Source organism: Barbus barbus, assembly GCF_936440315.1.
Source record: "Barbus barbus genome assembly, chromosome: 17".
NCBI lineage: Eukaryota > Metazoa > Chordata > Actinopteri > Cypriniformes > Cyprinidae > Barbus > Barbus barbus.
In genome coordinates this window covers 23,329,424-23,344,361 of record NC_136745.1, presented here as the reverse complement: position 1 = coordinate 23,344,361, position 14,938 = coordinate 23,329,424, and the positions used below count along the sequence as shown (strand labels likewise).

Here is a 14,938-nt window from a genome sequence, read left to right as displayed (position 1 = left end):
CAATGCAGTAAAAATAGTCATATGCTAGAGCTTTAAAATGGACAGATTTTAAGCTCGTATAAGGGCATAAGGTGGATGAAGATCAGCAAAAGAAGGTACGTACTGCTAGAGTAGTCTGGTGGGGCGTACATGTCGTTGAGATGTACTGGTCCCGGCTTGGCCACTTTCAGATAGACCATGTCTGAAGTGTTCTTCAGGGCGGCCACAGCCTCCTCATGACGCACATCCTGAAGTATAATGTTATTCACCTGCGAAGGCAGACACACACACGCATGTTACATCGGCTGGTCTCTGAAGCGTGACTCAGAATGTTCACGACAGCACATTTGAAGATGTGGGAAGGAAGCGACTGGAACGGAGGCCGGATGGCCCCACACTCGGCGGCGACGCTCCATTCTCCGGCTCTCAGCCGTCCGGTCACAAAAGGAAGGACGAGAGGGAGGGGAAGCTGGAAAGGCGTATTGCTTTTTCCTTTGTAGGGGCACCTACACACTACAGAGTGTTTGATGGGTAAAAATGTGTCGGATTTGTTCTGAGGATGTGGACTCGCAACCGAACACGTCTCTATGAAACTCTCATTGGAGGTCAATAGATGAAAACGGATTGGTTGTACGACCTTTAGTTGTACGACCAGAGAAGAGTTTTATATGTATAACTATTTATTATTAATAAAAACTATTATTATTATTAATTATATATTATATATTAACTAACAGACATATTAACTAACAAGCACTGCAGGAAACATTAAATAAATATTCAAATTTTAAAATTAAATAAAAAAATATATCAATAAAATAATTACTTATAAATAAATAAATAAATAAATAGAAAAATACACAAAAGCAAATAACATCTTTATTTTTAAAGTGTTATAAGGTAATCCTTAATTTTAAAAAATTTAGTTATATTAAATTTTAAAATGGGTATAATAAATGGTATAATATTTAAGATATTAATAATCAATATTTGCACATCCAGAAATTATAAGTATTAAAAGCATCAGTTAAGAGTATTTAATCATATATATTTAAATATTTATTTATTCTTTTTAGTAAAGTAGCAAGTTAGCCAAGTGGAGAAACTTTGCAAGATTTTATTTAATTTCTTTACCCTAGTTAATTTATCCAAAGTTTTAAAAACAAAACAGTTTGATGCAAACTGAACATCTAAGAAGCTATTGCTAAAGTAGCTAAATTCATCACAAATTCCAACTCATTAGTTAATAGGAAGATAATACTTAAACTCAAAAAGAATTTTGTCCAACCCTGGCCTGCACATGACAGAGCATCACTTTCAGATCCTATGTTCTTGCAATGCACCATCCCCAATAAAATCAATGGATAAATAGTGTTATCTGATGCAGGATCTGCTCTGGTTTATAGATGGACTACACAGAGACATAATTAAAATTTGACCAACTGTATTCTGTTCAGAAAGTCCCCGACTGAATTAAAACCATAATTTTCAAGAAAAGAAAGGGAAGTAATGGCACACTTTACATGTCTGCAGTTACAGCGGCTATGATTGATGCATAGCCTTTTAATTATGACATTTATGACCATGTCAAAGCCTGCTCAGTCCCTGGCACTTGCGTGCCATGCAAGTGTTTCTCTTTATCACAGCTGTGTCCTTGTTTGAGTTTGCGCTCAGCTTCACATCAATCACACTGTGGCCCATAAACCTTCACACATGAGATATATCGTCTACAATACAACATAATAGCCTACAACAGTGTCTGCGTTCATTGAAGCATAAAGTAATTCACTGAAAAAAAAGCCTTGCAAAGATATGCAATGTGTGGCTCTACATATAGTGAAGTACACAGATGCATGTGTGTAGGTGAAATCTTACAGCCAGTAGGCGATCGCCTGTCTGCAGACGTCCATCTTTCTGTGCCGCCCCACCTTCGATGATCTTTGTGATGTAGATACTGTTGTCGCCCGGGATGTGCTGGTTGCCTATACCGCCAGCAATACTGAAGCCAAGACCTTGAGTGAATGGTATGGAGTTAAATTTTTAACCAGGAAATCAAATCTTACGAGGTTGAAGTCAACACGAAATGGCACTCATAACCCAATTTATTTTCTTAATGTTGCATATTTCCATGAGAAGCAATTCAGTGAAAACAAATATTATGAAAAATGTGCACTGATGCATTGTGCACATTAAGAAGTAAAGGGGGTCAATCCGTATTCAGAACTAGTTCAAAATAATTCAGAACTGCTATAATAGGGATACCACACATAATAGCATCTGTCTCAAATGTGTTGGTGTGCACATTTAGCTCCTCTAACCTTTAGGCCCTTTGAGTAGGTTGACCTCCAAAATAGTCTCAGGAGGAGCCTGTCTTCTGCGTACCAGCAACCTGACCACTGGTCCGGCCTCTTTCAAAGCCTCTACTGCCTTGCTGTGCACAACCTCCGACACGTCCACGTCATTCACCCGCAGAACACAGTCATTTACCCTGAGACACAAGAAGGATAAAGCAATATAATAAAGCAATGTAATGGATATATACACAAAAAAGTAGTGAGCTGCCTTGAGGCCTATATCGGCAGCTTCCTTCTACGACAGTATCCTAACTGCCAACTGTCTTAGAACCTCACCATAAGTTGCAGTCACATTGTCAAAATTTTATGTCATGGTAAATTTCCCCATGCAGAACAGTGAAATAATTTTTTAGCGTGAAATCATTGTTCACTGTCAATAGTGTAGTGACGCATTAAAGCAGCATATACACAGAAGTCACTTTCAAACCAAGCAGAATTCTGTTAAAGTGAAAAGTGAAGTGACATTCAGCCAAGTATGGTGACCCATACTCGGAATTCGTGCTCTGCATTTAACCCATCCAACGTGCACACACACAGCAGTGAACACACACACACACCGTGAACACACACCCGGAGCAGTGGGCAGCCATTTATGCTGCGGCGCCCGGGGAGCAGTTGGGGGTTCGGTGCCTTGCTCAAGGGCACCTCAGTCGTGGTATTGAGGGTGGAGAGAGCGCTGGACATTCACTCCCCCCACCTACAATTCCTGCCGGCCGGAGACTCGAACCCGCAACCTTCGGATTACAAGTCCGACTCTCTAACCATTAGGCCACGACTTCCCCCTGTTGGTCAACTTGCCAAATTCACATGAAAACTTGAACGTGTGGGGAAATGTTCCGCTGTTATGCAGAGTTCCCAGTCGCATGGACTCCTATTGAAATGACTGGATTTAAAGTGCCCCTATTATGCCATTTCAAATATTGCCTTTCATGCAGTGCGTAAAGCAGCTGTATATAATGTAAATGATCTGCAAAGTTATAAAATTGAAAGTACACAAATAAAGTTACTGTTTCCCAAAATAAAACTCTGAAAAGCCTAAATGAGTTGTCAATAATTCAAATCTATGTTCTACGTTGGCCGGCCACAGATAACTTGACCCACCATCAAACACTGTTTGTGTGGTTAATATCAAGTCAAGAAGATGCTGTGTCCTACGCTGTGAAAGTAAATTCTTTTGTTCCCACCATTCTACTGACACCGGCTTCTCTAATCTTTGGGAGTTCAACGTGGGATTCACAAAACACTTGTTCAAAATACAGAATGACAAAGGGCGCATCGTGGACCAATCACAACAGACTGGGCCATTTGAGTAATCAGAGCAGAGTAGGCTTACAGAAAAGAGGGGTTTAGAGAGACTGAATCTTAGAACTGCTTTGAATGAATCGTTGGGAATCGTTGGAAAATTAGGTCATATTTTGAGAAAACCAAAATGTTTTTTGACCTTGCTTGCATGCATGTATATCTATCTAGGAGACTCCCAAAAAAAATATTAGGAACCTTAAAATGGCATAATAGGGGCCCTTTAAAACTTCTCCAAGCAACTGTAAAATTGACAGCAACTCCATATGCAACATATAGAGCTGGGTACTCAACTTCAATTTTAATAGTTTGGCGTTAGCATATTGTCAAGCTGACATTGTTAGTTAGCTGCTAAGCTGATACTCTAATAGAATAAAAATGCTTGAAAACAGTACATTTTTAATTACAAATAACTTTTTTATAGATATTTCACCATTATCTGCCATCATTGCCTCCGCCACCAAAGGATACATGTGATGCAGCCTTAGAATTTGGTCAAACTAGTCAGGATAATTAAGATATCTAACTTTTGAAACAGCCATTGAGTGGGGAGTCCGCCTATGATGCTTTAAAATACTGCCTATGTAAGCAACTCAGTAGGTTTTGGAAAAAAGATAGAGTTGCACAAAGAAATATTAGATCCTGAGAGAAGTATCACTCACCCTAGTCTCCCATCCATGGCGGCGGCACCTCCTGGGATAATCTTGGTGATGAAGATTCCTGGATCATCAGGAATGTGTGGATTATCCACACCTCCAGCAATACTGAACCCAAGGCCAGAGTTGCCCTATTGACAACATACATGAGTAGATTATTATAGATGAGGAAATGCAGTTTTCTCATAAGGATTTTGAAAAAAGTTTGCATCTGCTTTTCGGAAGACACCTGGCTCTCAATACTTTGTAAACACTATCTAGGCATGAACAGTTTTCTGCTGCTAAATAGAGGAATGGTGCGCATTTCAAGAATCCACAAATCTTATCCGTTTCCGCCTATTTCCTCCCTCCGTACATCATCACTTCTTACACTGCTGTTTTCATTCCAGTGCCAAAAAGCTGAGACAGGCTGGTCTGTCTGACAGTCACATCTCAAAAGACAGGCCCTAAAGCAGACAGCTCAGAAAAGAGTTCACTTTATTATTTTCTATAATTAATGATCAACGGTCGCAGCAAATTAGTACAGAGTGGAGCTAAGACATCCCAGTGTGCCTTTCCTGCTCCAGAGCCACTGCGAGAGCTCCCACTAAAGAAGCGAACACACCCACGGACCTTTTAACGTGTGAGATCTTAACATAGTTTATTTAGGCCTCAGCGTGCAGAAATGGCACTTAGAGAACAGCCCTGCAATTATGCTGAAAGCTCAGAGATGCACCCAAATCCAACATCCACTGCTGTTTAATGAATGGCCTATGCAGACGGATTTAGATTCATTTGCATTGAACAAACTTCAAGTATGAAAAGACCTTGCAATGTTAAAACCATGATAGTTCCTATGATAATTCTTCTTAAGAACATTTCGATAAGAACAGCACCTGTACATGATGAACTGCACGGTACTATCTGACAAGTGGTGCATTTTCAGTACTCTTTAGTAGTTTTTTTAATTATTATCTTCAACTGACTTAATACAAGGAACAAAATCACAAAGCAACTTAATCATAACACGTCTAAACATGTCTTTCGTTTCATTTGCATATGTTTTCATTCATTTCAATACATTTGACTATCATTTAATCCAACTATTATTTAATCATAATGATTTTAATGGTTAATCTACAAAGAATTATGTATATCTATAGATTTTCAAATGGTGTGACCATTATATGTGTTTCTAAGGTACTGACAACTGTTTTCCCCAAAGTATTGACAGAAAGCCTAATTTTAGCATCATATCTCCAGTGAACACACCTTTTAAATATATATTGAATAGATGTTACATGTATTATGGATTTTATGTCAGTTTAATTGTGATGAGTGATCATTATACTTTAACATTTTTCATTCAGCAGCACCAATCTTTACTACTAAATTAACTGATGTTTAGATGAACAATACTGAAAGATGATTTTGGAGATTAAACCAAATTATTTTTAATATAATTTCCAATCGACTAGTGTTTTGAAAATGTACCAAATTACATTGCTTAAAGTTCAATTTCAGGCATTAGCTCAACATTTACTGCCATCTAGTGTCCAGGTCCCCATAGGTATCAATGTTTGGAGGAGAATATTGGCAAATTTGACAAGACCCTAAAAAACAGACATATAAAATAGCTGAATGATATTTACCCTTTCCAAAATGATTTCTTCATATTTATACATGCCATCACTCCCATTCACCTGTAATAGAGAAAAGAAAAATAACAGATTCATAAACAGAGTCATTAGACGTGATGTAATGCCAACAAATTATACACAAGAAGGTCACAACTATAATTAATTATGTAAAAGCAGAAACGCTATAAACTCAGCGCAATAAGAATGAGTGGTATGAATCACGTACAAGGCATAGGGCCGATAAACAGTCAAAGACAACTCATTATAACGGTTAAATACTAATTGCACTCGGCATTAAAGCTACAGTCCACATCTGCTGTCATTTAATCTGTGCATATTTTTATTGTTATTATCTCATGTACATTGGAAAAGGTTTGACTGGGTTGAGGGGGATAATTCCACGTGGCAGGCAGTCAGGCAGGCAGGCGCTGAGAGCATGAAGCAGATACTTACATAAGGGCCTGCATCCAGTGAGTCTGCGTTCACAATGATGGGGGGAGGGTTTGCCTGTGAGATGAAGAGATGCACATTACCTCAGTGTGTGAGGCTGGTGGCTCACACGTATGCACACACACACACACACACACACGCTGTCATGAGGAGACAGTAAATGCATGCCATGGGAACAGTGGGTCTCAACAGAGCATGGTACACCATCACCGTGATGTGACGCTTCAGGGGGAAGAGCGAGGACAGGACTGGAGGTGTGAAGATTACAGGCGGCCTGTGGTCTGCCGTTGAAAGAGAACTGCAGTCGAGCCAAGGAGAGACAGTACTATGTGTGTTATTGCCCTCCGGCTAGTTAAATTTTTCATGTTTAAGCAATATTGCATAAATATCAGCATGGCTATATGATTACACTTTTTTTTTTACTTTTATTAAGCAAAGATGCATTAAATTGATTGAAAGTGACAGGCATTTATAATATTACAAGATATTTCTACTTCACATAAATGCTATTCTTTTGAACTTTCTATTTATTAAAGAATCCTGAAAAAACATTACTGTTTCCACAAAATATTAAGTATTATAATTATTATATAATTATAAATATTAAAATATTAACTGTTTTCAGTATTGATGATAATAATATTTCTTGAGTACCAAATTTAAGTAGCGACTGCTGAAAATTGTAATGATATTTCATATTATTACTGCTTTTACAATTAGTAACATTTTAGTCTTGCATTTTAGATACAATAGATGAAATTATTTTGTTTATTTTTCAGTCTTGTACTGAAAATATCTCCAGTGTGGGTTAATTTTAACAAAAGAAGAAATTCTGAATCTTTTTTTCCATAAAGCAATGCAAGAGATTCAGAAGGAGCTGTCAAGCTCTAAAACGTTTCAAAATACCAAAAAAGCACCATCAGTGTAGTCCATTTGACTCGTGTGCTATATTTCAAGTCATACAATAGCTTTAAGGAAAAAGACCAAAACGTAAGAACTTTTGGGAGTGTGACAGTCACCATCTACATTCATATAAACAAGAGCATCTTGAACATTCTGCAGAATGATCTTATTTTGTGTTACACAAAAGAAAGAAAATAGAATTGGAGCCAAACCACATAGGGAAAATTTCAGACTTTTTGGTAAATCATTCCTTTAATATATAACAAAGAAGTGGGAATGTACAAATTCATGTCCTCCTGTCATTTTAGGTATTGTTCATAGAATAGTCCATGCTCTTAACAAACCATATGGATGAATGAGGCTGTGGACCAACTGACATTCATGGCCTTACACATGCAAAGCTTGTTGTGTTTGTGAGTATTGATCAGATTGATCTGTGGCGAGGTGATGCTGACAGGGCCGCCGGGTGACTAGTAGAGAGGAGATGGTCACTACCTCTCCACCCCCTTTAGTACTTAAGGAGTGAAGCACTAGATTATCACTACAATTCATACTAAATCCCATAGACCTCTTGTAATCACGCCACACACATTGTTTTCCAGTAAAATATCTAAACATCTTTTAAATGAGATGAATTCACTCAAGAAACAAAATATTGTAAGATTACAAATATATCTTGAAGTAAGTTTTTTTTTTTACCCAATTGGCAAATAATTTTCTTGCTTGGTTCAATCATAAATAAGTAATTTACCTTTCTTAGTAGCCTTGCCATAATCCACATACACATAACATGAAAAAACACACATTTCTAAGATCACTTTGACTGCTAAATGTCAATTGCGTGCACTGATGCTTTAAACGCTCAGAATTTTGAACGTGTAAATGGGTAGAACTACTGCAGACAGCTTTATATAACGTTCAGCTATAGTGCACAGATATTTACCCCACTCACTTTCCTTGTGGTTGTCACAGCAGCTGCGGCTGATTGCGATTCGGTTGCAGACCCTGAATAATTTCTGCACCTCTCTAAGCCAGTAAAGACCTGAAAAGACCATTTGAGTTACAAGAACATATTCTAAAAGTGTTTCCAACGTCACCACCTCTATTTTCACCTGACTCTTCCTTCCTCGTGACAGGTTTTCACAGGTGCAGACAGCACTCAGGTACAGCTAGCTCTCTAGCGTGAGAGGTTAGCGCAGCGGCAACTCCATCTAGACCTCTGAACACTGGGTAAAGAGCTGCTCTTAAAGTCTAGAACAATCTCATTGGTGAGCAAATGCAATATTATAAGACTTGTGCTTTTGCATCGCTTATTTTTGTGCATGGAAATCAGAAGTGAGTAATTCAATATGATTTACATATTGAGTGCTGACTGATTCTAGTTGCTTCCCTATACACTTTGTACTTACTGTACACAAAACACGATGTACTCTGCCAGAGAGTATGATTTTTATAAGAGTAGTGTCATTTTATATTAAATGTTTTTTGTTTTTTCACTTGAAGGAAATTACATTTTAGATGCAATGACTAGTTGCTTTTTCATGTTTATCATGGATTATTATTTTATTTTATTCTTCCAAATATCTGGCTTTGTGTTCTACAGAAAACAGAAAGTCAACCAATCAATTCAATCTTATATGAGATAACACAGACTACTGTTCAAAAGTTTTGGGTTGGTAAGATTTATGCTTTTGAAAAAGGTCTCTTATGCTCACCAAGACTGCATTTATAAGATAAAGTAATAAAAACAAGTATGATATGATGTTCTAACAATTATATATATATATATATATATATATATATATATAGTCTATTTAAAATGTAATTTATTCCTATGAAATCAAAGCTGAATTTTTAGCATCATTACTCCATTCTTCAGTGATTCTTCAGAAATCATTTGAATTTTTTAATTTGATGCTCAATAAACATTTCTTATTATTATCAATGTTGGAAACAGCTGCACTGCTAAATATTTTTAATGGAAATTGTCCTTCATTTTATTTCAGTATTCTTTGACCAATAGAAAATTCAAGAACAACATGATCAAACATTATACATCTTTGCTGTCACCTTCCATCAGTTTTTATTAATCTTTGCTTACAAAAAGTATTAATTTCTTTTTTTTTAAAAACGTACAGACCCAAAATGATCAATGGTATTGTACACCGCGATCAGACAGCTAAATATTAGAGTGGTGTTAGTAGTTGTCCATTCTTAAAATCTCAGATGTAGGTATGTGGGCTAATAAAACAGCAAATTCACACTATAAACATCTTTCCTATCATCATCAACTCATTTAAAGTCTGCTTCACACTACACCGTATATAAGTCCAGGTTTCTCACTATTTGCTATTGTTAATTGGCTCACCAGTTTTAAAAACAGACATGAGAACCCTTTGACAAAAATAGACAGAACTGTGAAAAACAGTGCACTAACACCTGAGTGCATCAGCCTATGCACAAATCGTAATTGTAAGCATAAACCGGGAGCAAAATGACAATAACAAAAGAAACTAACTCACTTTATCTTCAGCACTGTGTTTTCAGTCAGACATAATTTTGATATGTTTGTGAAAAGGCCTCTGTGACAAGTGAATTATATACACCCCCTTGTATAGTTGCAAAAGAGCAAAGCATAAGTGCAAAATGTATGAACAATGCTTCTGTACACCATGTAAGAACATCTTGGACAATAAATTATACTTTATATGCCACCGCAAATTGGCACGTTTGAGCACAGAGGCGCCACAGACAACGCCGAAGCGTTTTAAAATCAGTGCCCTCCTTTTCTCTCATCCATGGAGATATTCCAGCACAGAGAAAGTGATGCAAGGAAACAGGTGAATATACAGCCTGCCATACAGTACCATTAACTCTCCAGATGCTAATTAAGCATGAAATGTGTTGCGGTAATAACACAACAGACCTCCTACGCTATTGTCCCCTTAAACCCATCAGAAAAAAGCCATCGTCATGGTCTAAGGCAGTGGTCGGCAACAGGCGGCCCGCCAGCAATAATATCTGGCTTGTGCCCGTAGCCAGATTATTTTGATAGCGGCTGGTTCTGAAATAGATCTGTCATGACAGCAACAGTTACTCACAATCAGAGTATGGGAGCAGAGTGGAGCGGTGTGATTTTGAATGGAGCGAGGAGCGGATTTTTAAAAGTCGGAGCGTCATGGTTTTCACTCGCTCCAAGCGCACTCCACCACCATCACAAGTACAATTCATGCCAACGACCCGTAATATAACTGCATATTAAGCAAGAATTCACATGTTAAACATATTTAGCTAGCTAGATAGAAAAGGACCACTCAAATCAGAAAGAATGTGAAGGCCATGACTGCAGTGGACATGAGCGGGAAGCTATAGTTCTCAAGGAATTTATTTGTTCCTTCTGAATATTTTCAGCTGAAAGCTGACTTTTTTTTTCTAAGAATTGCGTGATATAAACTCGCAATTGCGAGTTAAAAAGTCTTAGTCTTTTTCTAAGACTAAGTCTTTTTCCCCCCTCAAAACTGGACTTTAACTCGCAATTCTGACATTATAACTCGCAATTGCGAGTTTATCTCAATTCTGTGAAAAGAAAGTCAGAATTGTGAGCTAAAAAGTCGCAATAACCTTTTTTTATTTTTTATTCAGTGGCGGAAACGGGCATAGAACTGTGATATTTCAAACATACTGAAATACTTTAGACGCAGAGCGGTGTTTCTGATACCAGTAGCCGGGTTTCCATCCAAAGCTGCGAATTTAGCGCAAAATTGGAATATCGCATAAAATATTTGCGAACGAGCACCGTTTCCATCCAACGAGTCAAAGAGAACAAAATCGTCACTTCCTGGTAAACTGGCACTAAATAACCTATAGAAAACTAGGATAAGCTACTGAATATAATAATGTTCATAGGCTATATGAAAAATGAATTGCGCCTCAGAGCGAGCAGACGAAACATAGTAAATGCTGTCATTGCTTTCGGAGGTGAATGCTGCTGTTTGGGAACACAGTCAAAGACAATTATACAGAAATACTTTGATGACAGACTTTGCTCAGGCATTTCAGAACGACCATAACAACATTTCAGATGCTGTGGAACGAGATTAGTCCGCTGCTAGTCAAGTTATCCCATCTCATAGCGCAAAGTCACATGACTTTTTTGATGCGCTTGGAGGAAGTTATTCGCAAAATGCATTTCATTCACCCTTTATTCGCATTAACCCTTTTTCGCACAAGTCAAAAACCACCTCAAGCGAGCTAAAAACTTTAGAAATTTGCCGTTTCAATCACTGGTTTCTCATGCAATACTTCAAACTGCGCATTAAAACAGGGTGATGGAAACCCAGCTGGTGAGCTCGGAGTGGAGCGGGAGCGGAGTGATTATTAAATGCTCGGAGCGCGGAGGGGAATTGTTGACGCTCCACTCCGCTCACATACTCTGTTCGGACACCACCACACAAACATGGCTTTTTGTTAATGACTGTCACAGGATTTTACACAGAGTAACAGTTCACTACCAGTTACAAAATACACTGTAACAGTCAGTCACAGGCAATTCTGGTTGCATTTTTCATCAATTAATATCTTAAATTATCCATTGATTATGTTTTGGCTCGCCATCTAGTGGTGAGATTTTTTTCTTGGCCCGATGCCAAACTTACTTGCCTGGTCTAAGGAATATGGGCATTAATCTCTATGTTTCTATCATACAACAAAAGCACAAGATAAAAGAGGATGATAATCTCAGACAGTAATCCAGGATGCTGCCGCTGTCTTTGGAGGAGCCGGTGGATGAATGTGCAGCGGTATCACTGAGCTATGTGACAGCGATACGTGACCTGAAGTGTCCATGTCCTGAAGAGAGGCTTATACCATCACTGCTCATAACTCTCTAACCCAGATTAAAAAGCAGAGGGATGACGGAGAGGTGAGGTGGTGGAGTCACACAGGGGCGTCACCAGCCCTGGGCTTTCTGGGGTAAAGTCATACAGAATGTTTTTTTTAAATCTATTTTTCACCCTAGACAACCGCTGCTGTCCATTCAAAAGCAACATGCAGCCCGGTGCTGTGTACATACAATGGTTATTCTGTTTTTAAAAAAAGCACATCTATGTAAAGCATGATGGAGCAGCGGTAGTGACAGTCTCTTAATGCTCTGAGCAGACCGGGTCTGAAGGTTCAGCTGAGCCAGCCAAATCGCTGTGACAGGGGCAGGTGAGCAAGTGGTGCCACAGCTGGCTGAGACTAGCCACAGCTAATCATACAGCTAACGTTCACCTCAAAGTTCAAAGAGAAAGTTCTGTCATCATTTACTCAACCTCATGTTGCTCCTAACCTATCTGATGTTCAGAACACAAAAGAAGGCATTTTGATAAATGTTTCAATTATTTTGTGCATTCAATTAATGTTCAAAACATAAAAATCACTGACACATTTTTCAAATTATCTTATTTTCTTAATTATGTCCAAAGCAGAGGAAAAAACCCATTCAGGTTTGCGTTGACTTGAGGGAGAGTAAATGATTTTCATTTCATGAACTATCCGTTTAAGAATACAAGAATTACAAACATTAAATGGCTTCCTTATTGCTTCTTTCTGTCAAATTGTGGCATGGAATCAGAAATTATGTTTTCTCTCCAAATGCACATTTTGTGCATGATTCATCAGTGCATGTTATTGCACATGTAAAAAAATATCTTCATTACTTTTTTATATAAATGTACTTTTTATACCTGCCCCCCAAACATCTGGCTCCATTCAAGTACATAACACTCACTTCAATCCAGTCAATTACAGGTGGTTAAAATCCTGTCCTGTCATAAATTTATCTCATTAATATCTTGTTTCACTCTGAAATATGTCCAATTACAGAAATAAAATGGGTTGCAAACCTCATTAGATAATAAATATTTCACATTTAGCCAAAACGTTCCACTTAAAAGGACTCTTTTACATATTAAAGGGGCAGGTTCATCCAAAAAAGAAAAATCTGTCGCTCAATACTCTCCACCCTCATATTATTTCAAAACTATATGAATTTCTTTCTCCTGAAGAAGATATTTTTAAAAATATCGAAGATATTCAAATATATATTAGCAAAATACACACACATATACATATATATTAAAGTGTGACAAACATGCAAAAAAAAATAAAAAATCAGGAAGGGGGCCAACACTTTTTCACACCACTGTATATATATTCCATACTAGTCAGTTTGGTAACCAAAATATCTTTCTTCCAAATATTTTGTGTGTGTGTGTGTGTGTGTGTGTGTGTTTTCCACAGTAGAAAGAAACTATAGAACAACATGAGGGTTTGTAACGATGACATAATTTAGATTTTTGGGTGAACTAAGCCTTTAATGTTATATTTTCAGTGGTGATGCCCCAAGACAAGAATCCAGACGGATTCCAGAAGTTCTCAAATGCTTGCAGTCACATAAGACTGGCTCGAGAGAGGTGAGAATACAGAAAAGGTAAGAAGAAAAAGTGACAAACAGCACAAGGCTGGAGGGTGTCCAGATGTGGCAGAAGGGAAAGACTAAAGGGTACGAGAGGGATTAGACAAATCTGGATTAGATTACAATAAATCCCTTAATTTCCTTTTAATTCAAAGTCTAATCATTAAAGGCTGTTTTTTATCAGCCAGCTGTCACTGCACTGTTATCTCTAGCTGCAACACACACACACACTTACATGCACATCGTGTCTGAACATCCAAGTACTGTAAACACAATTTGACTTTCATCATCTACTTATTCAAACTCTTTCTTTGGTTTTCTCACACTGGATTATTTTCTTTCTCTTAACAAACCTCTGTAACATCTACAGAACTGCTGTCAAATTGTAATATCTCCATGTGTGTCCACTGATGGCTCATCTGCCAGATCTGTCTCCATCTGTTGCAACCTAGGAAAATCAATGAATAAACATGTCTCTGTATCTCGAGTCAATACTCTGGATAGGCAGCTCATTTATTGTAACTGTTGCTGTAGCTTCAGTTTGCTCATTAGAGGAGTGAATTTGCATTAGCTCCCTGCGCAATTGCCCCTGTCAGGCTTTCCTAATTGGACTTGGCCAGAGACCCTTGGGACCGCAATCCGACAAAGGCTCTCACTGAATCAAGGCAAGCACCGGGGCAAGCGCTTCATCCAAACTGTTAAATAATCAATGTGTTCCTATGGCAACGGCTACTCTGGCCTCTGCATTGACTGGAAGGAGCGGGCAGAGTCTGCCCTCCCTCGTTCATCTCTCTCAGGACGTACGCTGGCGATGACGCCATGACAGTGGTCCATTCTAGCCACAAACTAGAGTGGGATTAACATGCCCACCCAGTCCCATTCGGATCTGTTCGAATCGCACGGCATAGGTACTGGCTATTGTCAATCTCACCGTTTCTCAAGCCTCAACAATTGTAGCATTCAGTGCCAGACAGTTTTTAGGTATGACCGTGCTCCATATCAGCACGTGCTTGACATTTTAAACCATATCAATTTAATTTCTAAACATAACCCTTTACATAAATGAAAGCTCTTGTTTCATAAAGAGCACACGGGACAGGATAATTATAGGGGAAAACAACATGTTTTTTCAGTACTTAATTGGTTTATTTTTTTTATTTTCTGACCTCATTCACACACATTTTTATGTAAATAAAAATAAAAAATTTAAATAATGTTGTT

At 38.0% G+C, this 14,938-nt stretch overlaps 1 pseudogene across 1 annotated transcript; it reads right to left on the bottom strand.

Moving 5' to 3' along the window:
- Positions 1-32: 32 nt before the first annotated feature.
- LOC306883619 (disks large homolog 3-like) lies at positions 33-6,437 on the bottom strand (annotated as a pseudogene). The gene is made up of 6 exons (XR_013785922.1): positions 6,361-6,437; positions 5,920-5,970; positions 4,295-4,419; positions 2,298-2,467; positions 1,855-1,991; positions 33-248 (listed from the first exon to the last, which is right to left on the bottom strand). The product of XR_013785922.1 is annotated as a disks large homolog 3-like (transcript).
- Between the last annotated feature and the right edge of the window lie 8,501 nt (positions 6,438-14,938).